The sequence below is a fragment of the Pseudorca crassidens genome, chromosome 6, assembly GCF_039906515.1.
Source record: "Pseudorca crassidens isolate mPseCra1 chromosome 6, mPseCra1.hap1, whole genome shotgun sequence".
Classification (NCBI taxonomy): domain Eukaryota; kingdom Metazoa; phylum Chordata; class Mammalia; order Artiodactyla; family Delphinidae; genus Pseudorca; species Pseudorca crassidens.
This window is the reverse complement of record NC_090301.1, coordinates 107,891,459-107,906,084: the sequence shown is the minus strand read 5'-3', so window position 1 is coordinate 107,906,084 and position 14,626 is coordinate 107,891,459.

Below are 14,626 nucleotides of genomic sequence, written 5' to 3'. Positions count from 1 at the left end.
TTACTGATATCTTATGATGTTTCTTTTTCTGTGTGACTTATTTCAGTTAGAATCATCGTACCTGAATCCACTCATTATGCTGCTACGGGCCTGATGACATAGATTTCATTGCTGAGTGATACTGCATTGTACGTAAGTACCACAAGTTCTTTATCCATTTTTCACTTTCTGTGATACTGAACTTGTACGGTAAACGAGGTTCTTGTAAACAGAGGCGTCCCAAACTTTGGGGTGGCTGTGTCTTTTTTATTTTAATTTCCCTAAGCTATAGGACCATAAGTGGAAGTGCCCTAGGCTCTGTTGCTTTGTTTTTTAGATGTTTCAGGAAACACCATACACTTCTCCCAAGTGTCTGTTGGCAATTTACATCCCGCCCATCAGCATAACAAGGCTCCCTGTTCTCTATGGCCTGTCCTGCCTTTCTGGATTTTACACTTTTTTCAGATGGCCCTTTTGACTGAGATGAAGTGAGACTTCATTTTAGTGCAGATTTCCTTTGCAAGTTTGCTTGGTTGACCAAAAAGGGCGTATGCGTTTTTTCCTGAATATATTCAGGAAAAAACGCATACGCCCTTTTTGGCTAAGTGCATCATTGAGGACGTTCTGCCTCTTTTCCTATTCTTTCAACGCAATTCCAGTCTACCTCCTGAAATGGGTTTCCTGCAATTCTGCCCTGCTTTCAAGTCCTCTTGGCAGCCTTACTTCGGTATATTTTTGGACGATAGCTGTCATTTATAACTCTGCAGGTTTGTGAATTACAGTGCCCCTGAGCTCCTTTCTTCAATTCGCTTTCTTGTGAGCTGACCGCAACACCGCAGGATGGCTTCAGGCCCTAATCTGGTTCCGGCACGGCACGCTGAGCCTTTGGTTAATTCCTCTTCCTGGTGGGAAATGAGAGTTAAATTTTCCCGTCCAGACTCCTCCAGCTAGTCTCTCATTGGTTCTCGCTATTCCTGTTCATCTTCCGCAGAAATTGCAAACTGGGCCAAACAGGAGGTTAAAGGGACTGACTCTCCAAGTCGGGAGAGTGTTAGTAAAGCGTCTGGAATGTTGCACCCGAGTACCAGGGTACGAAAACTGAGACATATTTGAACACGTCTCTCGATCACATGGTTGATCATACTCTAGGTTCCACATGCATGTTTTAGCTGCAGGAAGAATACCTTAAACCTGGGTAGTTGAAACCCGTGGAATGGGTACCATGCAATATGACTTCAAAGGGTCTTCATTTGCTCACCGAACCTCTCCAATCCTATCACTGCTGCGTTTATGCACCTGTACACATGCTTGATTCTCTTTCGGAGACATAGCAATCCATAGGTTTTAAGATACTTACTAGTCAGGTACATTCTTAGGCGTTTAATATGGGGTGTTGAGTCCATTTCGTTGAGCAAGGAGTAGCTCTTGTCTATTCCATATTTGGCTTAAGGAACTTTATCTGTGCTCATTTCAATCTCTGGTTTTATGCAGCACCCCAACTCACCTTTCCCCTTAAGCAAGCATAAGTTGGTTTTCTAAATTTGAGACCCTGTTCTGTTCTGTAATTCAGTTCCTGTGTAGCCAAGGTTACATTCCGTGTATTAGTGATATCTTATGATGTTTCTTTTTCTGTGTGACTTATTTCAGATAGAATCACCATACCTGAATCCACTCATTGTGCTACTAAGGGCCTGATGACATAGATTTCATTGTTGAGTGATATTGCTTTGTAAGTAAATACCACAACTTCTTTATCCATTTTTCACTTTCTGCGATGTTGAACTTGTACTGTAAATGAGGTTCTTGTAAACAGAGGCGTCCCAAACTTTGGGGTGGCTGTGTCTTTTTGATTTTAATTTCCCTAAGCTATAGGACCATAAGTGGAAGTGCCCTAGGCTCTGTTGCTTTGTTTTTTAGATGTTTCAGGAAACACCATACACTTCTCCTGAGTGTCTGTTGGCAATTTACATCCCGCCCATCAGCATAACAAGGCTCCCAGTTCTCCATGGCCTGTCCTGCCTTTCTGGATTTTACACTTTTTTCAGATGGCCCTTTTGACCGGGAGGAAGTGAGACTTCATTGTAGTGCAGATTTCCTTTGCAAGCTTGCTTGGTTGGCCAAAAAGGGCGTATGCGTTTTTTCCTGAATATATTCAGGAAAAAACGCATACGCCCTTTTTGGCCAAGTGCATCATTGTGGACGTTCTGCCTCTTTTCCTATGCTTTCAATGTATTCCAGTCTACCTCCTGAAATCGGTTTCCTGCAATTCTGCCCCGCTTTCAAGTCCTCTTGGCAGCCTTACTTCAGTATATTTTTGGACGATACCTGTCATTTATAACTCTGCAGGTTTGTGAATTACAGTGCCCCTGAGCTCCTTTCTTCAACTCGCTTTCTTGTGAGCTGGCCGCAATACCGCAGGATGGCTTCAGGCCCTAATCTGATTCCGGCACGGCACGCTGAGCCTTTGGATAATTCCTCTTCCTGGTGAGAAATGAGAGTTAAATTTGCCCGTCCAGACACCTCCAGCTAGTCTCTCATTGGTTCTCCCTATTCCTGTTCATCTTCCGCAGAAATTGCAAACTGGGCCAAACAGGAGGTTAAAGGGACTGACTCTCCAAGTGGGGAGAGTGTTAGTAAAGCGTCTGGAATGTTGCACCCGAGTACCAGGGTACGAAAACTGAGACATATTTGAACACGTCACCCGATCACATGGTTGATCATACTCTAGGTTCCACATGCATGTTTTAGCTGAAGGAAGAATACCTTAAACCTGGGTAGTTGAAACCCGTGAAATGGGTACCATGCAATATGACTTTAAAGGGTCTTCATTTGCTCACCAAACCTCTCCAATCCTATCACTGCTGCGTTTATGCCCCTGTACACATGCTTGATTCTCTTTCGGAGACATAGCAATCCATAGGTTTTAAGATATTACTAGTCAGGTACATTCTTAGGCGTTTAATATGGGGTGTTGAGTCCATTTCGTTGAGCAAGGAGTAGCTCTTGTCTATTCCATATTTGGCTTAAGGAACTTTATCTGTGCTCATTTCAATCTCTGGTTTTATGCAACCGCCCAACTCACATTTCCCCTTAAGCAAGCATAAGTTGGTTTTCTAATTTGAGACCCTGTTCTGTTCTGTAATTCAGTTCCTGTGTAGCCAAGTTTACATTCCGTGTATTACTGATATCTTATGATGTTTCTTTTTCTGTGTGACTTATTTCAGTTAGAATCATCATACCTGAATCCACTCATTGTGCTGCTAAGGGCCTGATGACATAGATTTCATTGCTGAGTGATATTGCTTTGTAAGTAAATACCACAACTTCTTTATCCATTTTTCACTTTCTGCGATGTTGAACTTGTACTGTAAACGAGGTTCTTGTAAACAGAGCCATCCCAAACTTTGGGGTGGCTTTGTCTTTTTGATTTTAATTTCCCTAAGCTATAGGACCATAAGTGGAAGTGCCCTAGGCTCTGTTGCTTTGTTTTTTAGATGTTTCAGGAAACACCATACACTTCTCCCGAGTGTCTGTTGGCAATTTACATCCCGCCCATCAGCATAACAAGGCTCCCAGTTCTCCATGGCCTGTCCTGCCTTTCTGGATTTTACACTTTTTTCAGATGGCCCTTTTGACCGGGGGGAAGTGAGACTTCATTGTAGTGCAGATTTCCTTTGCAAGCTTACTTGGTTGGCCAAAAAGGGCGTATGCGTTTTTTCCTGAATATATTCAGGAAAAAACGCATACGCCCTTTTTGGCCAAGTGCATCATTGTGGACGTTCTGCCTCTTTTCCTATGCTTTTAATGCAATTCCAGTCTACCTCCTGAAATCGGATTCCTGCAATTCTGTCCCGCTTTCAAGTCCTCTTGGCAGCCTTACTTCAGTATATTTTTGGATGATAGCTGTCATTTATAACTCTGCAGGTTTGTGAATTACAGTGCCCCTGAGCTCCTTTCTTCAACTCGCTTTCTTGTGAGCTGGCCGCAACACCGCAGGATGGCTTCAGGCCCTAATCTGGTTCCGGCACGGCACGCTGAGCCTTTGCTTATTTCCTCTTCCTGGTGGGAAATGAGAGTTAAATTTGCCCGTCCAGACACCTCCAGCTAGTCTCTCATTGGTTCTCCCTATTCCTGTTCATCTTGCGCAGAAATTGCAAACTGGGCCAAACAGGAGGTTAAAGGCGCTGACTCTCCAAGTGGGGAGAGTGTTAGTAAAGCGTCTGGAATGTTACACCCGAGTACCAGCGTACGAAAACTGAGACATATTTGAACACGTCTCCCGATCACACGGTTGATCATACTCTTGGTTCCACATGCATGTTTTAGCTGAAGGAAGAATACCTTAAACCTGGGTAGTTGAAACCCGTGGAATGGGTACCATGCAATATGACTTCAAAGGATCTTCATTTGCTCACCGAACCTCTCCAATCCTATCACTGCTGCGTTTATGCCCCTGTACACACGCTTGAATCTCTTTTGGAGACATAGCAATCCCTAGGTTTTAAGATACTTACTAGTCAGGTACATTCTTAGGCGTTTAATATGCGGTGTTGAGTCCATTTCATTGAGCAAGGAGTAGCTCTTGTCTATTCTATATTTGGCTTAAGGAACTTTATCTGTGCTCATTTCAATCTCTGGTTTTATGCAGCACCCCAACTCACCTTTCCCCTTAAGCAAGCATAAGTTGGTTTTCTAAATTTGAGACCCTCTTCTGTTTTGGAATTCATTTCCTGTGTAGCCAAGTTTACATTCTGTGTATTACTGATATCTTATGATGTTTCTTTTTCTGTGTGACTTATTTCAGTTAGAATCATCGTACCTGAATCCACTCATTATGCTGCTAAGGGCCTGATGACATAGATTTCATTGCTGAGTGATACTGCATTGTACATAAGTACCACAAGTTCTTTATCCATTTTTCACTTTCTGTGATACTGAACTTGTACGGTAAACGAGGTTCTTGTAAACAGAGGCGTCCCAAACTTTGGGGTGGCTGTGTCTTTTTGATTTTAATTTCCCTAAGCTATAGGACCATAAGTGGAAGTGCCCTAGGCTCTGTTGCTTTGTTTTTTAGATGTTTCAGGAAACACCATACACTTCTCCCGAGTGTCTGTTGGCAATTTACATCCCGCCCATCAGCATAACAAGGCTCCCAGTTCTCCATGGCCTGTCCTGCCTTTCTGGATTTTACACTTTTTTCAGATGGCCCTTTTGACTGGGGGGAAGTGAGACTTCATTGTAGTGCAGATTTCCTTTGCAAGCTTGCTTGGTTGGCCAAAAAGGGCGTATGCGTTTTTTCCTGAATATATTCAGGAAAAAACGCATACGCCCTTTTTGGCCAAGTGCATCATTGTGGACGTTCTGCCTCTTTTCCTATGCTTTCAATGCAATTCCAGTCTACCTCCTGAAATCGGTTTCTTGCAATTCTGCCCCACTTTCAAGTCCTCTTGGCAGCCTTACTTCAGTATATTTTTGGACGATAGCTGTCATTTATAACTCTGCAGGTTTGTGAATTACAGTGCCCCTGAGCTCCTTTCTTCAACTCGCATTCTTGTGACCTGGCCGCAACACCGCTGCATGGCTTCAGGCCCTAATCTAGTTCCGGCACGGCACGATGAGCCTTTGGTTATTTCCTCTTCCTGGTGGGAAATGAGAGTTAAATTTGCCCGTCCAGACACCTCCAGCTAGTCTCTCATTGGTTCTCCCTATTCCTGTTCATCTTCCGCAGAAATTGCAAACTGGGCCAAACAGGAGGTTAAAGGGACTGACTCTCCAAGTGGGGAGAGTGTTAGTAAAGCGTCTGGAATGTTGCACCCGAGTACCAGGGTACGAAAACTGAGACATATTTGAACACGTCACCCGATCACATGGTTGATCATACTCTAGGTTCCACATGCATGTTTTAGCTGAAGGAAGAATACCTTAAACCTGGGTAGTTGAAACCCGTGAAATGGGTACCATGCAATATGACTTTAAAGGGTCTTCATTTGCTCACCAAACCTCTCCAATCCTATCACTGCTGCGTTTATGCCCCTGTACACATGCTTGATTCTCTTTCGGAGACATAGCAATCCATAGGTTTTAAGATATTACTAGTCAGGTACATTCTTAGGCGTTTAATATGGGGTGTTGAGTCCATTTCGTTGAGCAAGGAGTAGCTCTTGTCTATTCCATATTTGGCTTAAGGAACTTTATCTGTGCTCATTTCAATCTCTGGTTTTATGCAACCGCCCAACTCACATTTCCCCTTAAGCAAGCATAAGTTGGTTTTCTAATTTGAGACCCTGTTCTGTTCTGTAATTCAGTTCCTGTGTAGCCAAGTTTACATTCCGTGTATTACTGATATCTTATGATGTTTCTTTTTCTGTGTGACTTATTTCAGTTAGAATCATCATACCTGAATCCACTCATTGTGCTGCTAAGGGCCTGATGACATAGATTTCATTGCTGAGTGATATTGCTTTGTAAGTAAATACCACAACTTCTTTATCCATTTTTCACTTTCTGCGATGTTGAACTTGTACTGTAAACGAGGTTCTTGTAAACAGAGCCATCCCAAACTTTGGGGTGGCTTTGTCTTTTTGATTTTAATTTCCCTAAGCTATAGGACCATAAGTGGAAGTGCCCTAGGCTCTGTTGCTTTGTTTTTTAGATGTTTCAGGAAACACCATACACTTCTCCCGAGTGTCTGTTGGCAATTTACATCCCGCCCATCAGCATAACAAGGCTCCCAGTTCTCCATGGCCTGTCCTGCCTTTCTGGATTTTACACTTTTTTCAGATGGCCCTTTTGACCGGGGGGAAGTGAGACTTCATTGTAGTGCAGATTTCCTTTGCAAGCTTACTTGGTTGGCCAAAAAGGGCGTATGCGTTTTTTCCTGAATATATTCAGGAAAAAACGCATACGCCCTTTTTGGCCAAGTGCATCATTGTGGACGTTCTGCCTCTTTTCCTATGCTTTTAATGCAATTCCAGTCTACCTCCTGAAATCGGATTCCTGCAATTCTGCCCCGCTTTCAAGTCCTCTTGGCAGCCTTACTTCAGTATATTTTTGGATGATAGCTGTCATTTATAACTCTGCAGGTTTGTGAATTACAGTGCCCCTGAGCTCCTTTCTTCAACTCGCTTTCTTGTGAGCTGGCCGCAACACCGCAGGATGGCTTCAGGCCCTAATCTGGTTCCGGCACGGCACGCTGAGCCTTTGCTTATTTCCTCTTCCTGGTGGGAAATGAGAGTTAAATTTGCCCGTCCAGACACCTCCAGCTAGTCTCTCATTGGTTCTCCCTATTCCTGTTCATCTTGCGCAGAAATTGCAAACTGGGCCAAACAGGAGGTTAAAGGCGCTGACTCTCCAAGTGGGGAGAGTGTTAGTAAAGCGTCTGGAATGTTACACCCGAGTACCAGCGTACGAAAACTGAGACATATTTGAACACGTCTCCCGATCACACGGTTGATCATACTCTTGGTTCCACATGCATGTTTTAGCTGAAGGAAGAATACCTTAAACCTGGGTAGTTGAAACCCGTGGAATGGGTACCATGCAATATGACTTCAAAGGATCTTCATTTGCTCACCGAACCTCTCCAATCCTATCACTGCTGCGTTTATGCCCCTGTACACACGCTTGAATCTCTTTTGGAGACATAGCAATCCCTAGGTTTTAAGATACTTACTAGTCAGGTACATTCTTAGGCGTTTAATATGCGGTGTTGAGTCCATTTCATTGAGCAAGGAGTAGCTCTTGTCTATTCTATATTTGGCTTAAGGAACTTTATCTGTGCTCATTTCAATCTCTGGTTTTATGCAGCACCCCAACTCACCTTTACCCTTAAGCAAGCATAAGTTGGTTTTCTAAATTTGAGACCCTCTTCTGTTTTGGAATTCATTTCCTGTGTAGCCAAGTTTACATTCTGTGTATTACTGATATCTTATGATGTTTCTTTTTCTGTGTGACTTATTTCAGTTAGAATCATCGAACCTGAATCCACTCATTATGCTGCTAAGGGCCTGATGACATAGATTTCATTGCTGAGTGATACTGCATTGTACATAAGTACCACAAGTTCTTTATCCATTTTTCACTTTCTGTGATACTGAACTTGTACGGTAAACGAGGTTCTTGTAAACAGAGGCGTCCCAAACTTTGGGGTGGCTGTGTCTTTTTGATTTTAATTTCCCTAAGCTATAGGACCATAAGTGGAAGTGCCCTAGGCTCTGTTGCTTTGTTTTTTAGATGTTTCAGGAAACACCATACACTTCTCCCGAGTGTCTGTTGGCAATTTACATCCCGCCCATCAGCATAACAAGGCTCCCAGTTCTCCATGGCCTGTCCTGCCTTTCTGGATTTTACACTTTTTTCAGATGGCCCTTTTGACCAGGGGGAAGTGAGACTTCATTGTAGTGCAGATTTCCTTTGCAAGCTTGCTTGGTTGGCCAAAAAGGGCGTATGCGTTTTTTCCTGAATATATTCAGGAAAAAACGCATACGCCCTTTTTTGGCCAAGTGCATCATTGTGGACGTTCTGCCTCTTTTCCTATGCTTTCAATGCAATTCCAGTCTACCTCCTGAAATCGGTTTCCTGCAATTCTGCCCCGCTTTCAAGTCCTCTTGGCAGCCTTACTTCAGTATATTTTTGGACGATAGCTGTCATTTATAACTCTGCAGGTTTGTGAATTACAGTGCCCCTGAGCTCCTTTCTTCAACTCGCTTTCTTGTGAGCTGGCCGCAACACCGCAGGATGGCTTCAGGCCCTAATCTGATTCCGGCACGGCACGCTGAGCCTTTGGTTATTTCCTCTTCCTGGTGGAAATGAGAGTTAAATTTGCCCGTCCAGACACCTCCAGCTAGTCTCTCATTGGTTCTCGCTATTCCTGTTCATCTTCCGCAGAAATTGCAAACTGGGCCAAACAGGAGGTTAAAGGGACTGACTCTCAAAGTCGGGAGAGTGTTAGTAAAGCGTCTGGAATGTTGCACCCGAGTACCAGGGTACAAAAACTGAGACATATTTGAACACGTCTCCCGTTCACACGGTTGATCATACTCTGGGTTCCACATGCATGTTTTAGCTGAAGGAAGAATACCTTAAACCTGGAGAGTTGAGACCCGTGGAATGGGTACCATGCAATATGACTTCAAAGGGTCTTCATTTGCTCACCGAACCTCTCCAATCCTATCACTGCTGCGTTTATGCCCCTGTACACATGCTTGATTCTCTTTTGGAGACATAGCATTCCATAGGTTTTAAGATACTTACTAGTCAGGTACATTCTTAGGCGTTTAATATGCGGTGTTGAGTCCATTTCGTTGAGCAAGGAGTAGCTCTTGTCTATTCCATATTTGGCTTAAGGAACTTTATCTGTGCTCATTTCAATCTCTGGTTTTATGCAGCACCCCAACTCACCTTTCCCCTTAAGCAAGCATAAGTTGGTTTTCTAAATTTGAGACCCTGTTCTGTTCTGTAATTCAGTTCCTGTGTAGCCAAGTTTACATTCTGTGTATTACTGATATCTTATGATGTTTCTTTTTCTGTGTGACTTATTTCAGTTAGAATCATCATACCTGAATCCACTCATTGTGCTGCTAAGGGCCTGATGACATAGATTTCATTGCTGAGTGATATTGCTTTGTAAGTAAATACCACAACTTCTTTATCCATTTTTAACTTTCTGTGATACTGAACTTCTACGGTAAACGAGGTTCTTGTAAACAGAGGCATGCCAAATTTTGAGGTGGCTGTGTCTTTTTGATTTTAATTTCCCTAAGCTATAGGACCATAAGTGGAAGTGCCCTAGGCTCTGTTGCTTTGTTTTTTAGATGTTTCAGGAAACACCATACACTTCTCCCGAGTGTCTGTTGGCAATTTACATCCCGCCCATCAGCATAACAAGGCTCCCAGTTCTCCATGGCCTGTCCTGCCTTTCTGGATTTTACACTTTTTTCAGATGGCCCTTTTGACCGGGGGGAAGTGAGACTTCATTGTAGTGCAGATTTCCTTTGCAAGCTTGCTTGGTTGGCCAAAAAGGGTGTATGCGTTTTTTCCTGAATATATTCAGGAAAAAACGCATACGCCCTTTTTGGCCAAGTGCATCATTGTGGACGTTCTGCCTCTTTTCCTATGCTTTCAATGCAATTCCAGTCTACCTCCTGAAATCGGTTTCCTGCAATTCTGCCCCGCTTTCAAGTCCTCTTGGCAGCCTTACTTCAGTATATTTTTGGACGATAGCTGTCATTTATAACTCTGCAGGTTTGTGAATTACAGTGCCCCTGAGCTCCTTTCTTCAACTCGCTTTCTTGTGACCTGGCCGCAACACCGCAGGATGGCTTCAGGCCCTAATCTCGTTCCGGCACGGCACGCTGAGCCTTTGGTTAATTCCTCTTCCTGGTGGGAAATGAGAGTTAAATTTGCCCGTCCAGACACCTCCAGCTAGTCTCTCATTGGTTCTCGCTATTCCTGTTCATCTTCCGCAGAAATTGCAAACTGGGCCAAACAGGAGGTTAAAGGGACTGACTCTCCAAGTCGGGAGAGTGTTAGTAAAGCGTCTGGAATGTTGCACACGAGTACCAGGGTACGAAAACTGAGACATATTTGAACACGTCTCCCGATCACACGGTTGATCATACTCTAGGTTCCACATGCATGTTTTAGCTGAAGGAAGAATACCTTAAACCTGGGTAGTTGAAACCCGTGGAATGGGTACCATGCAATATGACTTCAAAGGGTCTTCATTTGCTCACCGAACCTCTCCAATCCTATCACTGCTGCGTTTATGCCCCTGTACACATGCTTGATTCTCTTTCAGAGACATAGCAATCCATAGGTTTTGAGATACTTACTAGTCAGGTACATTCTTAGGCATTTAATATGGGGTGTTGAGTCCATTTCGTTGATAAAGGAGTAGCTCTTGTCTATTCCATATTTGGCTTAAGGAAATTTATCTGTGCTCATTTCAATCTCTGGTTTTATGCAGCACCCCAACTCACCTTTCCCCTTAAGCAAGCATAAGTTGGTTTTCTAAATTTGAGACCCTGTTCTGTTTTGGAATTCAGTTCCTGTGTAGCCAAGTTTACATTCCGTGTATTACTGATATCTTATGATGTTTCTTTTTCTGTGTGACTTATTTCAGTTAGAATCATCGTACCTGAATCCATTCATTATGCTGCTACGGGCCTGATGACATAGATTTCATTGCTGAGTGATACTGCATTGTACGTAAGTACCACAAGTTCTTTATCCATTTTTCACTTTCTGTGATACTGAACTTGTATGGTAAACGAGGTTCTTGTAAACAGAGGCGTCCCAAACTTTGGGGTGGCTGTGTCTTTTTGATTTTAATTTCCCTAAGCTATAGGACCATAAGTGGAAGTGCCCTAGGCTCTGTTGCTTTGTTTTTTAGATGTTTCAGGAAACACCATACACTTCTCCGGAGTGTCTGTTGGCAATTTACATCCCTCCCATCAGCATAAAAATGCTCCCAGTTCTCCATGGCCTGTCCTGCCTTTCTGGATTTTACACTTTTTTCAGATGGTCCTTTTCACCGGGGGGAAGTGAGACTTCATTGTAGTGCAGATTTCCTTTGCAAGCTTGCTTGGTTGGCCAAAAAGGGCGTATGCGTTTTTTCCTGAATATATTCAGGAAAAAATATATATGCCCTTTTTGGCCAAGTGCATCATTGTGGACGTTCTGCCTCTTTTCCTATGCTTTCAATGCAATTCCAGTCTACCTCCTGAAATCGGTTTCCTGCAATTCTGCCCCGCTTTCAAGTCCTCTTGGCAGCCTTACTTCAGTATATTTTTGGACGATAGCTGTCATTTATAACTCTGCAGGTTTGTGAATTACAGTGCCCCTGAGCTCCTTTCTTCAACTCACTTTCTTTTGAGCTGGCCGCAACACCGCAGGATGGCTTCAGGCCCTAATCTGGTTCCGGCACGGCACGCTGAGCCTTTGGTTATTTCCTCTTCCTGGTGGGAAATGAGAGTTAAATTTGCCCGTCCAGACACCTCCAGCTAGTCTCTCATTGGTTCTCGCTATTCCTGTTCATCTTCCGCAGAAATTGCAAACTGGGCCAAACAGGAGGTTAAAGGGACTGACTCTCCAAGTCGGGAGAGTGTTAGTAAAGCGTCTGGAATGTTGCACCCGAGTACCAGGGTACAAAAACTGAGACATATTTGAACACATCTCCCGATCACATGGTTGATCATACTCTGGGTTCCACATGCATGTTTTAGCTGAAGGAAGAATACCTTAAACCTGGAGAGTTGAGACCCGTGGAATGGGTACCATGCAATATGACTTCAAAGGGTCTTCATTTGCTCACCGAACCTCTCCAATCCTATCACTGCTGCGTTTATCCCCCTGTACACATGCTTGATTCTCTTTTGGAGACATAGCATTCCATAGGTTTTAAGATACTTACTAGTCAGGTACATTCTTAGGCGTTTAATATGCGGTGTTGAGTCCATTTCGTTGAGCAAGGAGTAGCTCTTGTCTATTCCATATTTGGCTTAAGGAACTTTATCTGTGCTCATTTCAGTCTCTGGTTTTATGCAGCACCCCAACTCACCTTTACCCTTAAGCAAGCATAAGTTGGTTTTCTAAATTTGAGACCCTGTTCTGTTTTGGAATTCAGTTCCTGTGTAGCCAAGTTTACATTCCGTGTATTACTGATATCTTATGATGTTTCTTTTTCTGTGTGACTTATTTCCGTTAGAATCATCATACCTGAATCCACTCATTGTGCTGCTAAGGGCCTGATGACATAGATTTCATTGCTGAGTGATATTGCTTTGTAAGTAAATACCACAACTTCTTTATCAATTTTTCACTTTCTGCGATGTTGAACTTGTACTGTAAACGAGGTTCTTGTAAACAGAGCCGTTCCAAACTTTGGGGTGGCTGTGTCTTTTTGATTTTAATTTCCGTAAGCTATAGGACCAGAAGTGGAAGTGCCCTAGGCTCTGTTGCTTTGTTTTTTAGATGTTTCAGGAAACACCATACATTCTCCCGAGTGTCTGTTGGCAATTTACATCCCGCCCATCAGCATAACAAGGCTCCCAGTTCTCCATGGCCTGTCCTGCCTTTCTAGATTTTACACTTTTTTCAGATGGCCCTTTTGACCGGGGGGAAGTGAGACTTCATTGTAGTGCAGATTTCCTTTGCAAGCTTGCTTGGTTGGCCAAAAAGGGCGTATGCGTTTTTTCCTGAATATATTCAGGAAAAAACGCATACGCCCTTTTTGGCCAAGTGCATCATTGTGGACGTTCTGCCTCTTTTCCTATGCTTTCAATGCAATTCCAGTCTACCTCCTGAAATCGGTTTCCTGCAATTCTGCCCCGCTTTCAAGTCCTCTTGGCAGCCTTACTTCAGTATATTTTTGGACGATAGCTGTCATTTATAACTCTGCAGGTTTGTGAATTACAGTGCCCCTGAGCTCCTTTCTTCAACTCGCTTTCTTGTGACCTGGCCGCAACACCGCAGGATGGCTTCAGGCCCTAATCTGGTTCCTGCACGGCACGCTGAGCCTTTGGTTAATTCCTCTTCCTGGTGGGAAATGAGAGTTAAATTTTCCCGTCCAGACACCTCCAGCTAGTCTCTCATTGGTTCTCGCTATTCCTGTTCATCTTCCGCAGAAATTGCAAACTGGGCCAAACAGGAGGTTAAAGGGACTGACTCTCCAAGTCGGGAGAGTGTTAGTAAAGCGTCTGGAATGTTGCTCCCGAGTACCAGCGTACGAAAACTGAGACATATTTGAACACGTCTCCCGATCACACGGTTGATCATACTCTAGGTTCCACATGCATGTTTTAGCTGAAGGAAGAATACCTTAAACCTTGAGAGTTGAAACCCGTGGAATGGGTACCATGCAATATGACTTCAAATGGTCTTCATTTGCTCACCGAACCTCTCCAATCCTATCACTGCTGCGTTTATGCCCCTGTCCACATGCTTGATTCTCTTTCAGAGACATAGCAATCCATAGGTTTTAAGATACTTACTAGTCAGGTACATTCTTAGGCGTTTAATATGGGGTGTTGAGTCCATTTCGTTGAGCAAGGAGTAGCTCTTGTCTATTCCATATTTGGCTTAAGGAACTTTATCTGTGCTCATTTCAATCTCTGGTTTTATGCAGCACCCCAACTCACCTTTCCCCTTAAGCAAGCATAAGTTGGTTTTCTAAATTTGAGACCCTATTTTGTTTTGGAATTCAGTTCCTGTGTAGCCAAGTTTACATTCCGTGTATTAGTGATACCTTATGATGTTTCTTTTCTGTGTGACTTATTTCAGTTCGAATCATCATACCTGAATCCACTCATTATGGTGCTACGGGCCTGATGACATAGATTTCATTGCTGAGTGTTATTGCATTGTACGTAAGTACCACAACTTCTTTATCCATTTTTCACTTTCTGCGATATTGAACTTGTACCGTAAACGAGGTTCTTGTAAACAGAGCCGTCCCAAACTTTGGGGTGGCTGTGTCTTTTTGATTTTAATTTCCCTAAGCTATAGGACCATAAGTGGAAGTGCCCTAGGCTCTGTTGCTTTGTTTTTTAGATGTTTCAGGAAACACCATACACTTCTCCCGAGTGGCTGTTGGCAATTTACATCCCGCCCATCAGCATAAGAAGGCTCCCAGTTCTCCATGGCCTTT